The sequence below is a fragment of the Marmota monax genome, unplaced genomic scaffold (assembly GCF_021218885.2).
Source record: "Marmota monax isolate L192 unplaced genomic scaffold, Marmota_monax_Labrador192_F-V1.1 WCK01_AAM20220418_F8-fsc00051, whole genome shotgun sequence".
In the NCBI taxonomy this organism is placed as follows: domain Eukaryota; kingdom Metazoa; phylum Chordata; class Mammalia; order Rodentia; family Sciuridae; genus Marmota; species Marmota monax.
This window is the reverse complement of record NW_026695202.1, coordinates 14,120,327-14,141,480: the sequence shown is the minus strand read 5'-3', so window position 1 is coordinate 14,141,480 and position 21,154 is coordinate 14,120,327. Positions and strand designations below refer to the sequence as shown.

The 21,154-nt window shown below is 47.7% G+C and overlaps 1 protein-coding gene across 4 annotated transcripts in view; it reads left to right on the top strand.

The window, feature by feature from the left end:
- The window catches only part of Pacsin2 (protein kinase C and casein kinase substrate in neurons 2), a 113,041-nt gene that overhangs the window by 26,322 nt on the left and 65,565 nt on the right, over positions 1–21,154 (top strand). The window contains exon 1 of one of the 4 annotated variants that reach the window (XM_046429342.2): positions 20,490–20,628. The exons of the other annotated variants lie outside the window; for them this stretch is intronic. The gene's annotated coding sequence lies outside the window, so the exon portion shown is untranslated. Of the gene's footprint in view, positions 1–20,489; positions 20,629–21,154 lie in introns of those variants that run through there. 4 annotated transcript variants of the gene reach the window in all.

The window sequence follows — 21,154 nt, the reverse complement described above, 5'->3', positions numbered from 1 at the left end:
CGCACAGCACTCGCGGCACAGCACTCGGCAAGACCTTAAAAATGTTCTTGCCTGCCCTCAGTGAAGCAGGACAGCTATGTAAGTTGTTTAAAGATAAGGACAAATAAATGAGTGTGTGTATATTGTACATTTATAGTAAGAATCAAAATTGTCATAAGCAGAGACTTGAGGACAGACAGGTCCTGCACACTGGGCAGCTTGCGGGTCTGTTTGCCACACGTGGGCAGTAAGCTCAGGGTTCCCTTTAGTAAGTAGGGGTCTGTATTTAAGTACCCACACCACAGGTTAGGCATGGCAAATGTGCTTAAAGAGAGGACCCTACCCCAGCAGGACAGCTCAGAAGCATAGAGAAGATGGCATTTGCCCCAGGTCATTAATTTCTTTTTGTGTTTAGTTGACTATTTTTATATTTAGTTAAATATTTACATTTTCCTATGAATAGAGATGTAAACAGATATAACTGGTCTTGGGCTGGGGCAGTGACAAGAACATCCAGAGTTCCTTGTTTTCCTCTGGTATTGGGGGATGGCACCAGGGATCTGCGCTAGGCAAGGGCTCTACCACTGGCCACATCCCCAGCTCCTTTGAAGGACTTTGGAAATTCCTGGGTCGCAGCCCTTTGTGGGGGCATGTCTGTTTTTCCTGGGTGACAGAACTCCATAATTCTGTTGTTTGTACTCTGTTGCAGGGGATTGGTCAAGAGGGACAGGTTGATAGGCGTGGTGGCACATGCCTGTAGTCCCAGTGGCTCAGGAGTCTGAGGCAGGAGGAACTCGAGTTCAAAGCCAGCCTCAGCAACTTAGTGAGGCCCTAAGCGACTCAGTGAGACCCTGTCTCTAAATAAAATACAAAATAGGGCTGGGATGTGGCTCAGTAGTCAAGTGCCTCCGAGTTCAATCCCTGCTACCAAAAATGAAACAAAACAAGCAATAAGAAAAGAGGGACAAATTTCTGTCTCTCAAGAGTTCAGTAACCTGATCAGAAAAGCCATTTTCTTTGGAAGAACTGGTTGGGGTGGCCTCATTGATTCAGAGAAAACTGAAGAGGAGCCGGGGGGAAGAACTGTGGTTTCCAGGGGGAGGGAAACCCCTGGCTGGGGTGCTGGACACAGTGTGCCCATCTATCTGGAAGTGCTTGTAAAGCACCCTGTGGAATGGGGGCCAGGCTGCGTCCAGAATGCAAGTACCCCCCGCAGGGTCTCAGTTGAGTCTGCCTGAACGTCTGGAAACCAAAAGTGCAGCACACCCCTCGCAGGACCTCCCTGAGCTCCCGGTGGCGGTAGCTGTGCAGGGGAGACCTCGCCAGTGTGCCTGTGTGGTGCACTTCGTGCAGGGGGGCCATAGCACTGGAGGGCCAGTCACTGGAACAAGGTGCCTCCTGGCTCTCCCACCAATGCACCGTGGGCCCTGGGTTCTTATTTTGTCCTACATAAACGAGGGCTATTTGTACTATTTCCTACTGGATTTCTTAGAGGTCTTGGCGTTTGTTGTGTGCTCCTGCCAAGTGAAAGGAAAGACGGTCAGCAGCTGGAGCCTCAGGCCGGCTGGCCGGGACTGCTTGGGGGAGAGCGACCCGCCTTCCCTTGTGTTTTAAGAGGACGCTCCTGTGAGCATCACCAGCACCTTGCTGTTTCCGCTTCCCTTGAGCTTCACATGCTTGAACTTAAGCGCTCTGGAGGAGGCGGGTCTGGGAGCGCTAGGTGTCCTGGGTGCTTGGTGCTGAGTGGCTGTGGTGTGCTTGCATCTCTCCAGGTGGCTAGTTTTGTTGGCTTTGCCAGACTGACTTGCTTCAGCCTCTTGTCGACTTGTGGCCACAGCATGTGGGCACACCCCTTTGGGCACCCCACCAGCACTAGGTGTTGTTTTATTCCAAGGTGAGAATTCCTTTGTTGTTTTCATTAATTTTTTCCTGAATAGTGTAGAGTGGGACATCATTTTTCGTGTTTTTTGTTTGTTTGTATTTTTTTTTCTATGAATTTCATATCCTTTGCCCCCTGCCAAAGGACTGTTTTTCTTTTTGATTTCTAGGAATTCTTGGGCTGTTAGGCTCCAAGTCATTTATTGCATGTATTGCCAATACGCCCCCTGGCTATGGTTTCTATAATTTGTTTTTACTTTGTTTAGGTGTCTTTTGCCATAAAATGTTGAGGTTTGTATGTAGTCAAATATGCCTGTCTCTTTTTTATAAAAATATTTGCATTTCCTGTTCTATCATGGTCTAGAGAAAGCAGTAAGACCAGTTTGATGTGTATGTGTGTCTTTATGCATGTATGTTTATACATATCTGCTACATTTCTAAATACATTCCTCAATTAAAAAATCTGAATACAGTACTATGTTAGAAGATGAATCCCCCTTGAACAAGTAAGTGTATTCTGTAAATGCAAGGGTAGCCAAACACCAGGGAGTGTAGTAGCCAGAGAAAGTGTCCCAGCCCTGCCATCCACTAATTTTCTGACTTTGGTAAAATTATTTAGTCTAACTAAGGCCTAGTCTCCTCATCTGTAAAATCGGCAGGACAAGAATAGTACTCCTAAAAAAAAAAAAAAAAAAAGAATAGTACTCCTGTATAGGATTGAATTAAGGACCAAATGGGATAATTCCCCTTACGTGGTTAGGACAGGGCCCGGTACACAGTAAATGCTCAGTTAATATCATATATAACAATTCTCTATATCAAATTAAAGTCTAAACCCATGTGACCATATCAACAGATGTCTGAAAGGCATGTAATACGATTCTATAGCTAATCCTAGCAAAAAATAAGAGTAAAACAATCATAGAAGAAATCTGTTTCTGTATAGAAATATTTACCAGAACAGCAGTGAGCACATGGTGGCTGTTCTGTTCCACTCCAGGCTGGACAACTGGGAGTCGATGCCTGGCATTGGCAGGCTTTGGAGCCTGTGTGGGCCATGTGGCTCCTGCTGTCCAGAGCAGCTGGCCCCCAGGCCTGCACCTCCCTGGGCCTCTCACCACCCTGGGTGTGGCCTCTGGCCCCACCCTGTGGAACCGAGAATTCCTGGAGTTGGGCAGGGAAGAGGACTGTTCAAGTGACCCTCCTCAGAACATGCAGAGAAGCAGAGGAACAGGTTGTCCTAGAAGGAATTTTGGGAACCCAGCGAGCTCTTTGGAGCTCCCAGGCTTAGCAACAGGTGGGCTGGCTGGGCAGGAGTCCTTGGTGCTGTATCCCCTGTAGGTGAGGAATTAGCATAGGCATCTTTTCTACCTGCCCTTCTAGGTGCAAAATAAAAGGAGGCCTGGTTTCCACCTGAGAGAGGGGAAGGCCTCTCCATGCCGCAGGACTGCAGGCCAGATGGGACCTTGCAGACTGGGCTGGAAAGCTGGGGGCTGGGGGTGTGTCTCAGCACTGGCCTGCTTTTGCTGAATATCCGTATTTCCTTCTGTGTCTGTCTTGGGACATTTGTCTTGTTTACTTCTTATTTAGAAATGTTTTATTAGCTTAAACTTCACGTAAAACCATAGAGATGAATGTGTAAGTGTGTGTGTGTGTGTGTGTGTGTGTGTGAGAGAGAGAGAGAGAGAGAGAGAGAGATAGATAGATAGATACTGGGGATCAAACACAGGCCTGGCTCATGCTAGGCAAGGGCTCTGCTGCGGAGCTGCATCCCCAGCCCTTTTTAAATTTTATTTTTGAGATGGGATCTAGCTAAATTACCCAGGTTTTGCTTGAAGTTGTGATCCTCCTGCCTTAGCCTCCCAAGTTTGGTATTATAGGCTTGTGTTGCTGTACCTGGCTGTTTCTGTAACATAATGATAAAAGCCTCGAGCCAACCTCCCAGCTTCAGAAGGGAACCATTGTTCCAGAAGTTAGCTTCTGGTGGGTGCATCAGGGGTGGGCTTGGTTCTGGACTTTTCATCATTCCCTTGTTTAGAATACTTATACACACATATATGTATCTGTAAATAATACATTCAGTTTTTGTGTAAAGTGAGAATTATGAATAATCTGCAGAGTGCCTTTTCATTCCTTTTTACTGCTAGATAATTTTCTATTGTGTTCATTGTATTAGGGTTCTCTAGAATCAGCCATGTATCCCCTGCATGTTGTGTGTGTGTATGTTTGTATGTGTGTGTATGATTTATTATAAAGAATTGACTCATGCATTTATGGAGACTGGCAAGTCCAATATGCTGTGTTTGCTGTCAGGCTCTAGACTATGGTAGCTGATACTGCAGTTCTAGCCTGGAGGCTGGCAGGTAGAGTCCCTCAATGTTCCTGTTCTGTTTAGGCCATCAGTTGATTAGATGGGGCCCACCCACATTGTGGAGTGCAGTCTGCAGTCCACTGATTAAAGTGTTAATATCATCCAGAAATATCCTGGTAGAAATATACAGAATGTTTGACTAAATATCTGAGCATTCCATGGCTGAGTCGAACATGCACAGACCGTATTTTTGTTCCATCAGCAGATCCTGAGTTGCTTCCATTTTTTAAATTATTATGAGTACTCTGGCTGTGAGCCTTCTTCACCAGTTCTCTTGGCACACAGAAATCCTCATTTTTCTTAGGTTTGCGCTTAGAAGTAGAGTTTGGCTGGTGGGGTGGTTTGCTCAGCATGCAGTGGAGGTAGTGAAGTAAAAGCTTGCCTCTACCCTGTGAGGTCAGAGGTGCAGTCTTCTTTGTGACAGCTGGAGAAGCCGAAGCTCAGAGGTGAACTGTGTGTGATTCTGCAGCTGGGGGCTGTGCACTGGGTTTGAACTGAGTCTGCGCTCCACACTGAGACGTCTGCACCTGGGCTGTGTGCCCAGAGCTCAGGCTGCCATTTCTCTTATGGACTTTTCTCCATTCTTCTTTGGGCATATGCTGGCCCCATAGGTGCCAAGCACTGTATGGGTACCAAGGAAACGAGGGCAGTGAGGTGTGATGGAGATGAGCATGGGGAAAGGCCCAGGCTCAAGGACCAGACAGAACAGGCTGCCTTCCATGGCCGCATAGGAGGGGTGGGGCTCTGGGGAAGGGGCCGTGCCTGGGGACTGTGTTAGGCTCGCCATACCTGGGTAGAGAACATGCAGTTGGCCTGGGAGCTGGCCACAGCTTTACAGCCTCCACCCCCCCCCCCCACCCCCCAGTGTGTGAATTCCATGAGGATTTGGAAAGTTTCCAATTAAATAAAATACTTTTTTTAAATGAATGGGAAAAGCTCATATAACCTTGTTCTTACTGAGAAGATAGGGATGAACTGACGTGGTGTTGAGCATGAGGGTACTGTGTGGATTCCCAGATGCATAATCCAGAGCACTGGGGAAGTCTTGAAAACATTTTGTCAGAAACTCATCAAATACTGGGTAAGAAGAAAAGAAGTTGCTCAAGAGGTCTTGATTCACTGGGAGAAGCACGTCAGGCTCTGTTATTTGGAAACTTGTTCTGGAGAACAAGTGTGACCTTCTTTAGGGTTGCCTTTTCAAAAAAAAATTTTTTTTAGTTGTTGATTGACCTTTATTTTATTTATTTATATGCAGTGCTGAGAATCGAACCCAGAGCCTCACATATGCCAGGCGAGTACGCTACTGCTGAGCCCCATCCCCTAGATTGTACCCCCCTTTTTAAAAAAAAAAAAAGGTAATTTTAAAACATCACTGCCACTTGCTCGCACTCCTGCAGCAGTCTTGTGGGGTGTTTTGAATGGGCATGCTTCGCAGAGGTCCTCACTGGCCAGCATTCTCAGGCCAGGCGTGTCTGCTCCCTTTCCTGGGCACTCGTCAGCTTTGTCAAAAGTGCTTGCCTCTGGCTTGACCCCCACAGCAGAAGTCATCATACATCCAGTTCAGAATACATTCAGCCCCCGCGTGGTGGCCATCATTTGAAATCCAGGTGTGTGATTTGGTTTCAAGGATCTTGTCGTGCTGTTTCAAATGCAGGGAGACATTTTTATGAAGACTCACATCCAAGACTATTTAAGGGCCTGGTGGCATGTGTCTGTAATTCCTGCAACTCTGGAGGCTGAGGCAGGAGGATCACAAGCCACTAAACAAAGCAGGGGACTGGGCTTTATACAGGTTACGGGTTGATTTAGTGAGCATGTCAGTTTGGGCACTCAGGAATTTGGGTCTTTGGGCTGGGGGGTTGGTGGCCACCACCTGGAGAGGGTGTATCTGGGTATTAGTGTTTCCTAGAGACCATCACTGTAGGTGTGATGAGACACTTTCTCCCCGCCTACAGCCAACATCTGAAAGGATTTAGCTTGGCAGAGATGAAAGCTATCAGTGCATGGTTTTCTTTTTCACTCCGTTTCCCAGGCCTCACTATTTGGGGTTTTTCATTTTCCATATCTAATGCTAGGCATGTAGCTCAGTGGTAGAGAACCCTTGGGTTCAATCCCCAGCACCAGAGTTAAATAAACAGATAAAAACATGACTGAATTCTTGGCCTGCTCCAGGCAGCTGGTAGGCTTAGGGTTTTTTTTTTTTTTTTGTCCTCCCCTTAATTTTTTTATATTTATTTTTTAGCTTTAGGTGGACCCAATATCTTTATTTCTTATTCTTTATTTATAATTTAATATCTTTATTTATAATTCCTGAGTGCCCAAACTGACATGCTGAGGATCGAACCCAGTGCCTCATGCGTGCTAGGCGAACGCTCTCCCACTGAGCCACCACCCCAGCCTCTCCCTTAATTTTGAGGTAGAGTCTCATTAAGTGTCGTATTCTCCTGCCTCTGCTTCCCCTGTAACTGGGACTATAGGCACATTGCCTATAGATGTTTTTCTTTTTTCTCTTTTTTGCTCCAGAGATTGAATCCAAGGGCACTAAACCACTGAGCCACATCCTCAATTTTTTTTTTTTTTTTTTTAAATTTCAAGATAAGTTCTCACTAAATTGCTGAGGCTGGCTTTGAACTCACAATTCTCCTGCCTCAGCCTCCTAAGCCGCTGGGATTACAGGCCTGTGCACTGCACTTGGCTTTTTTCCTGTTTTGTCTCAGCAGTCCTGAGTCTGATCTCGCATCAGAAATTCCAGAGGCAGGCTTTTGCTTCAGCTCCTTCTCAGCTGCCCTTACTACGAGGCTGTGACTGCAGGTGTCTTGGTGCTGAATTGAATCAGTTTCTTTTTCCTGGATAGACGGAGGGAGAGATGTTTTTGTAGTGTGGTGTCGCAGGGTGGTTTGTGATGCCAGCTCCTCTTGTTGTTCTCAGCTTAGTGTTAACCTGCAAACCCTCAGAAACTCCCAAGTGTATGAGGAGGGTGCTGGGTGGGCTGCAGCAGAGAGGGCTGTGGGCCCTGAGGGAGGTGGGGGTCAGTGGGCCAGGGAGCCCGCACACTGCCTGTGGGGCAGCCTCGTGGTCTGGAAGTCACCCTGACTGAAGGCACCATCTGTGACTGTGGTCAGCTGGGGTGGTTCATCCTCCTGCGTGACCTTCAGCTTACAGAGCGCCTGGCCTTCGTTTCCAGGTCCCCTCTTTCTTTGAGATTTTTAACAGATTGTTTTCTTACATTGGGCTTCATCTTACCTGGATAAATGTTGAAATGAAGACCACGTTGTCACTGACTCTGTTTACCAAGGACTTCATAAATATTCATTAGGCAGTTTACATTTTTATATTTTTGTAATTAGCTTTTCTTTTTGAAAAATGTTTACAGATATAGAAGAGTTACAAAGCTGACGGAGATTCCTGTATTTTACGTGGCTTTCCCCAGTGTTGACATCTCACAAACCATAGCACATCTGTCAAAATAAAGACATTGACATGGTAACAGTATTAAATGAATTATAAACTTCATGGATTTCATCAAGCTTCCCCTACCTTCCCTTTCTGTTGCAGGATCCCACCCAGGTTCCTGTCGTGCTTAGCTGTCACGTCTCCTTAGTCCTCTCTCAGGTGTGACAGTTTCTCAGACTGTCCTTGTTTTTCATGACCCCGGCAGTTTTAGGAGTATGAACTGGGAATTTGTTGAATGTCCTTTAGCTCAGGTTTGCCTGGTGCTTTCCCATTAGTGGGCTGGGCTTCTGGGTGGGGGGAGAGTCCCCCAGAGGTGGAGCGCTCTCCTGTCACAGCATGTCTTGTGACCTCAGAGTGACTCCTGGGGGGCTTGTTAGCCTTGCAGGTTTGCCCTTGTCCTTCCTTGGCTTTACATGTGTGTTAGGTGCCCTGACTCCCCACAAGAGGGCTGTCCCTGCACCCCGGCTGCTTGCTTTGTGCCCCTTCCAGGGTGAGGCTCTGCTGCACCTGTTTGTCCGGGTGCTGCCAGGTCAGGTGGAGAGGTGCTGGGGGTGTTCACAGCATGAGACGCAGGATTGGTCAGGTGTTGACCATTGTTGAAGTTGTGAATCTTTATTCCAGTCTCTATTTTTAACGTTTGACATTTTTCATTGAAAAAGAGAAAGAGTAAAAACATCTCCAACGCAGAGCTAGGATGAGTCCCAGACTAGTCGATGTAGGTGTTCTCGTCTCAGTGGCTGCCAGAGCCCTGAATGCACTGGGCTCTTTCCCATGGCCTCTGTCAGCACAGCATGCGTCTAAACCAACAGTAGGCGGCCCTGCTAGTGGCACTGTATAAGAATATTCCTGAACATCTTTGAGAGTGAAGCATCATTGGTGTGTCACCAGAAAAAAAATTCCAGGGCTGGGGATGTGGCTCAAGCAGTAGCGTGCTCGCCTAGCATGCGTGCGGCCCTGGTTCGATCCTCAGCACCACATGCAAACAAAGATGTTGTGTCTGCCGAGAACTAAAATAAATAAATATTAAAATTCAAAAAAAAAATTCCAATTAAAAGGAGGTTACAAATTAGTTGGAATAAATTTATAGAAGAAAAAGAAGACCTTATCATATAACATCATGCTAATTTGTTGGCAACATTATCTGAATCTAACAAATTTGGAAACACCTTTTTAAAATAATCTCTGTGGTATTTTGATGCTTCAAACTGTGAGTACATCCTTTCAGTGAAGTAGCAGAGAAACATAGATCCTAGTCCAAGCTCCTGAACCCCAAGACAGTTACTGATAGTGGGGACTCTGTATGAACTGGGAGTGGTTGTGGGAGCCAGATCCATGGGCCTAAGGTCTGGGTTAGCTCACCCTGCCGCTGTGGTTGCCCGGCTGTGAGTTGTGAAGGCCAATGACACAAAATGCATACAGAACAAGCACACTTGGGGGCTGGGCTGTAGCTCAGTGGCAGAGCACTTGCCTAGCACGGTGAAGCACTGGGCTTGATCCTCAGCACCACATAAAAATAAACAAATAAAATAAAGGCATGCTGTCCATCTACAACAGTCAAACAAACAAACTACTCTAGGCAGAACAAGCACACTTGTAGGGTTGAATTTAAAGAAAATGTCCACCAGTATGTGGTCAGTACTTAGCACTCTGAGCGTGCCAGTCTGTCTCTTGATTTGTTCTGCTCATCCAGCAAACTAACACTTGCTTATTCACGAGAATGTCTCCCTCCTGCCTACCTCTGCCTGGAATCAATTCACATCACTGACATCAGAGAACCTCCAGGTGACGTGGCAGCCTGCTGATTCCAGCCTCACGGGAGTGGCACGTCCTGGTGGAGGAGCTCCCTGGGCTGAGGACTCTGCCTTGAGTCTAGCAGAGTCCTGACTCTCCCTAGGCTTTGTTTCACAAAACCTCCCACTTGGCATCATGGAGTAAATAGGGCAGAGTGACCACATTTTTCTCCCACATGAAATGGGTGAAAGAGGCTGAAGCCGGCTGTGGGGTGTCAGGCTTTGGTTAGTAGTAGCTAACCAAAAGAGTTCATCCAGCATCAGGGATTTTGTGAAAGCCCTGTGACTTCTCTGTGTCTGCTTTTGGAGCAGGTGGCTCTGAGCCCCTCTGTTCTCTCTGCAGCTCTCTAGTGCAGCCTGGCTGGCTGTGCAGGTTGGAGTCAGAGGGAATTCCGCGGCTTTCCTTTCTCCCGTCTCCCACCCTTTTTGTAGTACTGGGGATTAACCCAGGGATGCTTAAACACTGAGCCACACCCTCAGCCCCCTTTTTATGTTTCATTTTGAGACAGGGTCTCACTGAGCTGCCAGGGGCCTTGCCAAGTTGCTGAGGCTGGCTTTGAACTTGCAATCCTCCCGCCCTGGCCTCCTGAGCTGGAGCTGCTGGGATCACTGGTGTGCGCCACTGTGCCGGGCTCCGCTAATTTCTTCACTGTCAGAATCAATGCCTTTGGTCAAAACAAAATATTCAAAAGAAGAAAATCACTGTCCATATCACACTTTTCTAGATCTTTGTATTCACACATACACACAGTGATTTGTTTTTGAATATTTATTTTTTAGGTGTAGATAGACACAATACAGTGCCTTTATTTATTTTTTTATGTGGTGCTGAGGATCGAACCCGGGTCCCGCCCGTGCTAGGCAAGCGCTCTACCGCTGAGCCACAATCCCAGCCCCACACACAGTGATTTTTTTAAGAATAAAAGTGGAATCATATTATTTTAACTGTTTTGTAGCTTGTTCATGTTTAGCTTTTAGTTTCACACATGAGAGATAAGTGTCCTTTGTCTACCTGACACCTTGAGTCAGGTCATTGTCACAAAAGCATGTGACTGCCTACAGGGCCATGTTCCTTGCTTTCTCCCTGTGATGCCTGCTGAGATGGCCGGCATCATGCTTGTCACAGCAGTCCCCACCCCTCAGCAGGAGCCCCAGAGTCCCTCTGGAGCTCATCCAGTCAGCTCCTGGTGAGGTACCGTCCCTGTATTTTCCTTCATGTGACCTCTGAGCCAGCCCTGCCCGTACCTATGCTTGGTTCCTGGTGGTCTCTCTGTGTGGACTTTGTGGCATGGATTATGCTTTTCGACTCATTGCTGGCCCACTCTGAGTTTCCAGGGGTTGACCGTGTGCCGGAGCCACGGCTGCTGTGCCTGCCCTCCTGAGCTTCAGCTCTGCTCCTCGAGGCCCTCTTGGCCTCTTCTGTGGTTTTGTGCTCGGCCTTTTTGGGAGCTTACCTCAGTCACCAGGAGGTGGGCTTCACCTTTCTCCAGGCCACACATTGTGCCAAGCCCTAGGTGCACACCTTCTCATTTAATCTCAACAAGCCCACGAGGTGGTTATCGAGCTGTCTCTACTGTAGCACAAGGGGAATCGGAGGTGAGAGATTTCCTGGTCCCGCAGCTACTCACAACCCCCTTTGGTTATTTTATCTGCTCCACTGTTTCCCACACAAGTGCATGTGGAGGGGCTGCTGGGACCCAACTCAGCTAGTTACTGTCCAAATCCTTGCAGGGCAGTGTCTCATCCCAAGCCCAGAGACCACTGGAAAAATTATTTAAAAGACTTCAAATATAATGTACTCCAATTTTAAGTGGCAAAAGTAGAAGAAAGATAAAAGTTATAAAATGAGACACGTTAAGATTGTAGTTGGTAATCTGTAATATTCTCCTTATTTCATGGAATGGAAGCTTTTAGAAGTCAGCAGCCATGCCTTTTAAATCGTACTTAACATAACACCATGCCCAGGCTTCAGATGTATGTTTGTTCCATACCAGCTTGAGGTACAGCATTGAAAATCCCGTCTTGGCATGTGGAGTACTTGGTCTTTTCCCATCTTTCCCACTTCTTTTTCCTTGGCATTGGTCCAAAATGGAGAAGGTGCAAGGGGAAGTCTGGAAGGTCTCGGGTGGTGATTGCATTTATTTACATATTTTTACCTCTCCTGATTTCACAAAGGATTTGAGCTGGTGGTTGTTGGGAATACGGGGGGGGGGGAAAGAAAGAAAGACCAACCTCCTCCTTCCATCGCCAGATCAATGACAATAAGATAAATGTTTCATTCTACCAAGCACCTCAGAGATTACCTTGAGCCCTGTCCCACTGTCCCCTTGAGTGTCCCTTGGCTTTAGGGCCCAGGGCACACTGTGCTGTCACACATAGCAGCTTCACACACTGCCACCTCTGTGTGACTGTGGGCAAGCCACTTCCCCCTGAGCTGCATTTTTCCCATCTGAAAATGGGCCAGTGCTCCTATCCTGCACACACTCAACAAATGCCGCAGTCCGGCTGCAGCAAAATAACCGGGGGGTGACGAGCAACTTGTGTACATTGATACAGCAGGAGTGGGAGCCCTTTATTGTAGGACAGGAGGGGTATATATACATTCCACACAGATTATCTTAATTAACATAAACTAGATACAGCAGTCAACCAATAAGGAATCTCCACACTTAATGGCTCGCTGGCGTTACTTCACAAACCACTCCCTCTGGCAAAATGCCAGGCACCATCCTGACTTGTTTACAGACCCTAACAAACAAAGTTGAATTTGATGGTATTGTCCCCTTGCAGGGTTCCTCAACCCCAGTTCACGATGGTATTTTTCATTGTCATGCAGCCCAAAGATCAGCAGAACGATTATTTTATAAAGCTAAAAATGCTTAGTTTAAGCATTTTTTATTTATTCTGAGGGTATACTGTAGGTTATCTGAAACACACTTAACCTGTAACTGTTTTAGTGTTCAAATGCCTTTTTAAAAATTATAAAATGGCTTTGAAATGAAATAATGGGAGGTAAGAGGTTTTTCCTTTTATTAATGCCCTCAGTGGGCAAAATACAGTTGGCAGCCTGTGCTGGCAGCTTTAGCTTTACTTGTCCCTAGTAAGAGATGGTGGTCAGCAAGTTGTGAGCTCCTGTCTCGCCTCTGCTCTCCCTGGAGGAGGAGGAAGCTGTAGCCAGAGAGGGAGAGGACAGCCGAAGCGCAGGGGACGCAAGCCCTTGTTTGCCTGGCTCAGCTGAGCACTCTCTTTCCTGGGACTTGCCCACATGTCTTCCTTGCCCCCGTCCCAGCCCCAGCGTGGCTCCCTGCTTAGGTCTGCTCTGTGGCCCCTGTCATTCCATGTGGTCCTCTGGGCAGTTGTTCATCTGCCCTACTGTAGGCTCTGAACTGCTTAGGGGCAGCAATGGTGAATTATTGAATCTGTGACTTCCATAATAAAGAGGGTGCTGACTGCAGGTTTTCAGATGGTATTCGCTTCCCGTGAGTGTAGCAGATATCTGAGCTACTCGGCTTATGAAAAGCAAAGGTTTGCTTTGGCTCACGCTCAACAAAGTTGAATTTGATGGTATTGTCCCTTTACAGGGTTCCTAACCTGTTTTTGGGAATTTCATTCCATGGTCAGTTGGTCATGTTGGTTTTGGACTATGGCAAGAACGTGTAGCAGAGCATAGATGCTCACCTGATGGCTGGGGTGCAAATGAGAGAAAGAGGAAGAGTCGAGGGCCCCATAGTTGCCTTTAAGGCTACACCCTCCATGACCTGAAGAATTCCCACTAGGCTCCACGTCTTTAATTTCTGCCATCTCCCAAAAGTGCCACAGTGGGTGGGGACTGAGCCTTTAACACACAGATTTTAGTGGGGACAATCAAGGTCTAAACTTCAGTTGGCACAGTGGTGCATGCCTGTAATCCCAACAGCTCAAGAGGCTGAGGCAGGAGGGTCCTGAGTTCAAGGCCAGCCTCAGCAATTTAGCAAGGCCCTAAACAATTTAGATTCTGTCTCAAAATAAAAAGAAAGCTCAGTGGCACAGTGCCCCTGGGTTCAATCCTAGAACCAAAAAAAAAAAAAAAAAAAAAATCCAAAATTTGGCAGATGGCTGAATTAGAATAAGAGTAAATGAGGGAGAAAATCATGTTACAAAACATTAACATAGCGGGCTGTCTAACTTTTCCTGAAAATGCCCTGAACGCACCATGAACCTTGCTTCTCGAGGTTTCCTTTCTGAACTTAGAACTCCTTTTCCATCTTCAGTGTATTGCCCAAAAGAGGCCTGAGCTTTTCTGACTGCGTGCAGTGTGGCATCTCAGCCACCACGGTGACATCTGGACCACTCAGACGTGTTAGGAAATTAGGTGTTGCTTTTCCTGATGGCCTTTGGGGTTTATAAAATGTGTAAGAAAAAGCTTAGCACATCCTCTCTGTGCTGCGAGTGCGCAGGCGAGCTTTCTCAGGGGCTTTCTGCCTTGATTGTCTGGCAGCAGCTGCTGCCTTCTCTCCCTTCCTTCCTCTTCCCTCCATCTTTGGACAGCTGCCAGAGTGGAGAAGTGAGGTGAGGGACTTCCACTTTGTTTTGCTTTGCCAAAGATAGAACTGGTTCTCAGCTTTGTCCTGGCACCTTCTTTGATAGAGAGTTCTAGAAATCTGGCTTAGTGTACCCCTCTTTATGGGAGGAGCCCAGCAGGATGGCTCTATTGGACGTGGGGCTGACAGGATTTGAGATTGGTCCCCACCCTCCCCAGCCCGCCCCCAAGACTGACCCATCACAGTGTTTTCACATGATCTTAGTTATTGGTAGGCGTTTTCCAGAATTTAATGTTTACTTAGCATTTGAAGACACAGTCTGCACGTTAGCTTGGTAGCTGTGTGGTGACCGTTGGAGCCCTCCACGGAAAGCTGCCGTTTCTGTCACTTCCCTGGCGTTACCACATTCTGTTGCAGTGACACATCAGAATCCCTGGTGTGTGGCAGAGCTCATTGTCCCAGGGCTTGAGACACAGTGAGGAATGCTCAGGCCAACACGAGGGCACTCGTTCTAGTCCGTGACTCCGGCACCTTGCGATGCGGTTCGTGGTCAGCGCCATCTCCACTGCGGCAGAAGCAGGGCCTGGAGGGGTCTGGGGAGGGCTTTTCTTCCTGCTCTCCCCCTCTCCCCCCTCCTTTCCCCTTGTCCCCCTCTTATCCCTTCTGTCTTTCTCTTTGAGATACTGTGACAGACAACTGAATCCTCCAGGTGTGGACCTTGACTGGGGGACACACCTGTCCAGATGGAGCATTTCCACGGCCCTCAGAAGTTCCTGGAGCCCTTTGTAGTCCCCGCCCCACCCCGGCCAACAGTGATGTGGCCTGCAGAGGGGTCTTGCCTGGCTTGGGGTTCATACTCTCAGGCAGATACAGCACGTGCTGTTCGCCTGGGACTACCTTTGCTCAGCAGAATGCTCTTGTGATTCCCCACGTCTGTCACTTGGTAACCTGTCCTTTTTCATTGTTGAGTAGTTTTCTATGCGTGTCACTGCCACACACAGTTGTGGTGTGTGTTGAAGAAGTCCTGCCACTGCAGGGGTATATGCGTGGTCCTTTTTAGTCCCCCACTTCCTCCCCAACTTTCTGTAGGTTTATGGCAGGCAGAGTGACAAGCCAGATTTGGGGCTTTTTCATAAAGGCCTTGAGTCCTGGGAGTCCCTACGCAGTTTGGCTTCTCAGAACAACTCTACGCTGGCTTGGGCAGGCAGTACTGTTGGGATGCTCGCTCTTCTGGAGATGGGGACATTGGATTCCTAATGGCTAAGGCTTTGTAGTCAGGGGCTCCTTCTGGGCTCTTGCGTGGCTTCTGACATCCCTCCTGATGGTGGAGCACCTGGCTCTGCATTTTGGGCTCCTTAAGTTCAGGGACCCGGATATGTGGGGATTGTGGAGGCTGCCCAGGTGGGACTGCCAGACGCCTCCCTCCCCTGTGGCCACTGCTGTGGAGGCGCCCGCTTTGTTCTCACCTTGTTCCGCCTCATCTTGATCTTTAGTCTTGTGGGGTGGGGAGACTGATGGATAGGACTGCAGATTAATAACCCAAACCAAATATAGGCAGAGACAGCAGGGTTGCAGGGTTGAGGCCAGCCTCAGTAACTTCAACGGCCCTAAGCAACTGACTTGGACCTGTCTCAAGATTAAAAAAAAAGAAAGGTTGCAGGGAGAAGGGGGCTGGGGATATGGCTCAGTGGTGTAAAAAGCTCCCTGGGTTCAATCCCTGACACCAGACAACAACAACAAAAGCCATGACCCAGTCTATGTGCCCGCCACCACTTTATGAACACGGTGTAGGAGGCGGGCTGCCTGGTGCCGGGGGCGGGGGGCGGGGGGTGGGGAGCTGAAGGGAGGAAGGTGATGAGTGTGGGCTCTTCTGAGGTGATGGAAACACCGTGCGTTGAGGAGGTGATGGTGCATCCCTCTGTGGGTATGCTAAACACACGGGATTGTGCTCTGTAAATGGTGAAGTGGTGGCATGTGAGTTAGATCTCAATAAAGCTAGGAAAAAAAAAGGACTAGGGCAATAGCTCAGTGGTAGAGCACTTGCCTTGCATGTGTGAGGCATTGGGTTGGATCCTGAGCACCGCATAAAAATGAAAAAAATAAAACAAAGGCATTCTGTCGTTGTCGTAGTCGTCATCCTCCTCCTCCTCCTCCTCCTCCTCCTCCTCCTCCTCCTCGTCCTCCTCCTCCTTGTCCTCCTCGTCGTTGTCCTCCTCCTCCTACTACAAAAACAGGACAAGGTGACTCTAAAGCAGGGATAGACCAGTAGAGGGACAGGGGGAAGATCATGCTGTATAAATTTTGTCCCTTCCTCACATAACATGCCCTGTTGCCAGATATCCAAATTTCTGACCTGAATGTGATAGAGGATAGTCTTTGAAAGAATCACATGGGGGGCTGAGGATGTGGCTCAAGCGGTAGCGCACTCGCCTGGCATGCGTGCGGCCCAGGTTCGATCCTCAGCACCACATACAAACAAAGATGTTGTGTCCACCGAAAACTAAAAAATAAATATTAAAATTCTAAAAAAAAAAAAAAGAAAGAAAGAATCACATGGGCCTGAATTTGACTCCTGTTCTGGCTTGTTAGCTGACAATTTGCTTAGCCTGTCTGTTGTGGACGCCCTTCCTGTAAAATTGGGCTAATAGTACCAATCTTATGAAGTTGGTATGTAATTATTTATTTTTCCTAGTTACTGGGGTTGAATCCAGGGGCACTTTACCATTGAGCTACATCTCCAGCCCTTTTTATTTTTATTTAGTTGTCAAGGCTGGCCTTGCACTTGAGATCCTCCTGCCTCAGCCTTCTGAGTAGTAGTTACTGTAAAATAGCCTGTGAACTTAAGCCATTTCACTGTGTAGCATCAGACAGAGGAACAGCCATGTTAGATCCTTGTCCCATTGTCTTTTTTTTTTCTTCTCTATTTTTGGGATGGGGATTAAACCCAGGAGCACTTAACCACTGAGCCATATCTCTAGCCCTTTTTATATTTTATTTAGAGACAAGGTCTCACTTAGTTGCTTAGGGTCTTGCTGAGTTGCTGAGGGTGGCTTTGAACTCACAATCCTCCTGCCTCAGCCTCCTGAGCTGTTGGCCTTACAGGCATGTGCCACGATGCCTAATGGTCCCAATGTCTTTTAGTTTGGCTTGCTTAATACTTCTATTGGCTTGAATTGCTACCAGGAGACTTCCCATCATATGATGTGCTGATGTGTGGGCACTAAGCCACTGGATGAAGACCAGGTGATGGATGTCCTGGTCATCTTTAGCAAACTGGCTGGACTTTCAGTTGTTGAATTTTTTTTTTTTTCCTGCCTTAATCCACATAGTTTGAGTGGGCTGAAGGCAGGTTCTTAGAGAATCAACTCCTTTGGGAAGACTTCCCTGACTTTGCTACTAATTCTGGATCATTGCTCCCTTCCTTTGCAATGTCCCCCAGCACTTGGTACATGCTAGGTTCTAGCATTTATCTGCTGTCACCGTTTTTACTTATTTACAGTTCTGCTTGGCCCACACACCGAGAGCCAGTCCAAGGCAGGGACTTGGCTTCTTCAGCTGTGGGGTGCTAAGTCCCTAAGGACTGTCCCTGGCACTCTTTATTGAATGAGTGCCCAAAGACTTCAAGTCTTTGGTGACAGGAACCAGATTGGAACTGGAAATACCAGCCGAGGTGTTGCATATGGAGGTTACCAGGTGGGTTTCTGGGCTGGTGTTTCTATGCCAGCACTTCCCCCTGGGGGCTGTGTCCCTCCCCAGAGCAAGACTGCTGCCTGAGCCAGTCCTGTCCCCTGCCAGAGGGGCTACTATTCCTCCTGGAGTCCTCTGTTGAAGCATGGCTGATGTTATTGCCAGGCGAAAGTGCCCCAGCCATGCTGGAACGCTGGGCTGGCTACTTCATAGTCCCACTACTGTTCGTGTTCTTGATTCAGGTTGAATTTAGAGGTTTATTAAGTGGCAGTTGTATCAGAGACCCAGTTCTGATCCTTGAGGAAAGCCAAGATGGAGAAGCAGTGGGTGTAGCAAGCTGAGACTCAGATGGCTTACTGACCGGGTTCCAATCTGCACCCCTCTCCCGTAGTAGCTGTGGGTCACGGGCAAGCTTTGTGACCTCTCTGTGTACTCTCAGTTATCAACTGTGGAAAGTCGAGCTGACAATATTTCCTCCATAGGGTTATTTTCACAATTAACCAGAAATAAAGTAAGCACTATATACATGTTTATTGAATAGCCCTTTGTTTGTTGGATTTTTAAAAAGATAGAATGAGACTCTTTTAAAACAAAAGTTTTTTAGTTGTGGATGGACCTTTGTTTAATTAATTTATTTATATGTGGTGCTGAGAATCGAATCCAGTGCCTCACACATGCTAGGCAATTGACCTACCACTGAGCCACAACCCCAGCCCCAGAATGAGACTCTTGAGATGATTTTTTTTTTCTCTTTTGGTACTTAAGAACCCAGGGGGCTCTTAAGCACTGAGCCACATCCCATCCTTTTTTATTTTTTAAATACTTTTATTTATTTTGATGTGTGCTAAGGATCGAACCCAGTGCCTTGCATGTGCTAGGTGTGCACTCTACTACTGAGCCACAACCCCAGTACCACCCCCATCCCTTTTTATTTTGAGACAGAGTCTCATTAAATTGTTTAGGTTGGCTTTGAACTTGCAATCCCCTTGCCTCAGCCTCTCAAGCCGCTAGGATTATGGGCTGCTTCACCAAGCTTGGCATATTGTAAAAGATATTTTTTTTAAATTAAAAAAATTTTTAATTGTAGATGGACACAGTACTTTATTTATTTATGTGGTGCTGAGGATTGAACCCAGTGCCCGACACATGCGAAGCAAGCACTCTACCACTGAGCCACATCCCCAGCCCTTTTTTTTTTTTTAATATTTTTTTTTTTTATTTTTTAGTTTTCAGCGGACACAACATCTTTGTTTGTATGTGGTGCTGAGGATCGAACCCGGGCTGCACGCATGCCAGGCAAGCATGCTACCGCTTGAGCCACATTCCCAGCCCCAGCCCTTTTTTATATTTTATTTAGAGATAGGGTTTTACTGAGTTGCTTAGCGCCTCAATAAGTTGCCAAGGCTGGCTTTAAACAGGCGATCCTCCTGCCTCAACCTCCCAAGCCTCTGGAATTATAGGTGTGTGCCACTGTGCCCTTTTCCAATCTTATTGTGAGAAAGTATCTTGCTAGGTTTCCCTGCTCTTAAACTTGTGATCCTCCTGTTGCAGGGTAGCTGAGATTACTGGCATGCATCATTGCGTCTAGCTAAAAACTCTTTTTTTAAATTTACTTCTTCACGGACTGGAGTGTGAACCCAGGGGCATTTTACCACTGAACTATATCCATGGTCCTTTTACAATTTTGAGACAGGAACTAAATTGCCAAGTCTGGCCTCAAACTTGCAATCTTTCTGCTTCCGTTTCCCAAGTCTCTGGGATTACAGATGTGTGCTGGCTAAAAACTCTTTATTGAAGAATATCACGCATACACAACAGTACCCGATCACAAGTGTGCCTGTGCCTGAACTTTACACGCAGCGTGCACATAACCAGTTCAAGGACCAGAGCACCCTCGGAAGCCCGCCTGGACCTGCTCCTGCTGCTCTTCTCCTGGCTATGACACACGGGGACTTTTGCCTAAGGGGACTCAAGTGCTATGCGGTCTTGTGGGCACATACATCTTAGAATTAGGAAGGATTTCTTTCCTGCCTAAAGTTACTTTGTTTTTTTTTCTTCACTTTCAGTTCTTTCTCAGAATGGAAGATGTGGGGTGTGTTTCCTGTTTTACTCTTCGTAATGACACTTGACTATTTGAGTGCCCTCCCTCTTAGGAGACAGTGTAGGACCCTGTGTCCCCAATCCTATCTCCGACGTCAGGGTTCACATTCATTCTGCTAACAAGCTGCATTGCTTGATGTGTGCAGCATGGAAAGACATGGTGCTCTGTGTGTGGGGCAGTGTGAGAAGAGTGCCCCCAAGCCAGTCCCTGCCACTGGCTCCTCAGATACAGCTGTGCCTTTTTGTTGTTCCTAAGCAGACCTATCCCAATACAAGAAGGGAGGCTGGGAGGATAGTGTAAATTGGTCTATATACAAGTTGACTTTGGGGCTGGTGTTATATAAATTTCTTTGTCAGACTCCTCCTTCCTGCTTTCCCATGGAAACACCAAGGTTTCTGTGGCCCCTTTCAGAAAAGAGCTTTTCTGTGCTAGGCGCGGCAGGCAGGCAGGAGCCTGCAGAGCCCTCTGAGAGCCTGGTGCTTTACAGTGACTGCAGCAGTGTAAGGGAATGACCTGATCTCGGCAGCCAACAGGAAATGATGAAATGTGCTGGAGAATTCTTCAGGGAGACGGAGGTCAGACTCACCAGCAGTGCTGGGCAGAGGCAGGTGCGGAAGCTGCTGGCAGTCAAGGGGCAGGAGCCTGCGGGCAGGAGCGAGCCAGCTGCTGGCCAAGTGTGCATTTCTGGAAGGTAGACCTCCTGCAAGACAACGTTCATGGCTGGGTTTTGCCGAGCGACTGGTTTACCAGCAGTCTCACCTTGTCAGCAACCCAGGTAGTTTCGGAATTCCCGGAGGGAAGTGTCCCCTTGGGCCAGTGCTAACCGGTGTGGACCCGCCATCCTGTGTGGTAAGTATGTTCTTGGTGGATAGGTTTTGGACAAACTCAGGAAGCTTGTGCCTTAGCATTTGGGGCTGGCTTTAGAAGGTGTGCGTGTGGCGTGACTTTGCTTTTGGTCTCAGCCTGGCTGCTGCCTCCTGCTGCTGCCTCCGGCTGCACTTTCTTCTTGCCGGGAGCTTGCGGGTTTCCGAGCTCGCTGTACTATAGGCTGGCTTGTCCCTCACTCAGACACGTCATGCTTATCACATGCTGCCAGCGCCTTCCCACCAGCCACCTCTAAGCTGGAGGTCCAGAGAGAAAAGGAACAAGGAGCCTGTGCAGTTGGCCGAAGTTGCTGTTTCTTGCCTGCCCAGGCTCTGAGTTGGCATGCCACCTGCGCCAGCCCCTTCCCTGTCCCCCTGAGTCAGCGCTTTTTAATTTCCTTCTCAGCTGGACCCTGTGCCCTTGTCTCCATCAGAGGGGCTGCCACCAGGCCCTGTGCATGTCCTTAGCAGATAGTGAAATGTAGAAGTTTTATTATTTTATTGTCTCACAC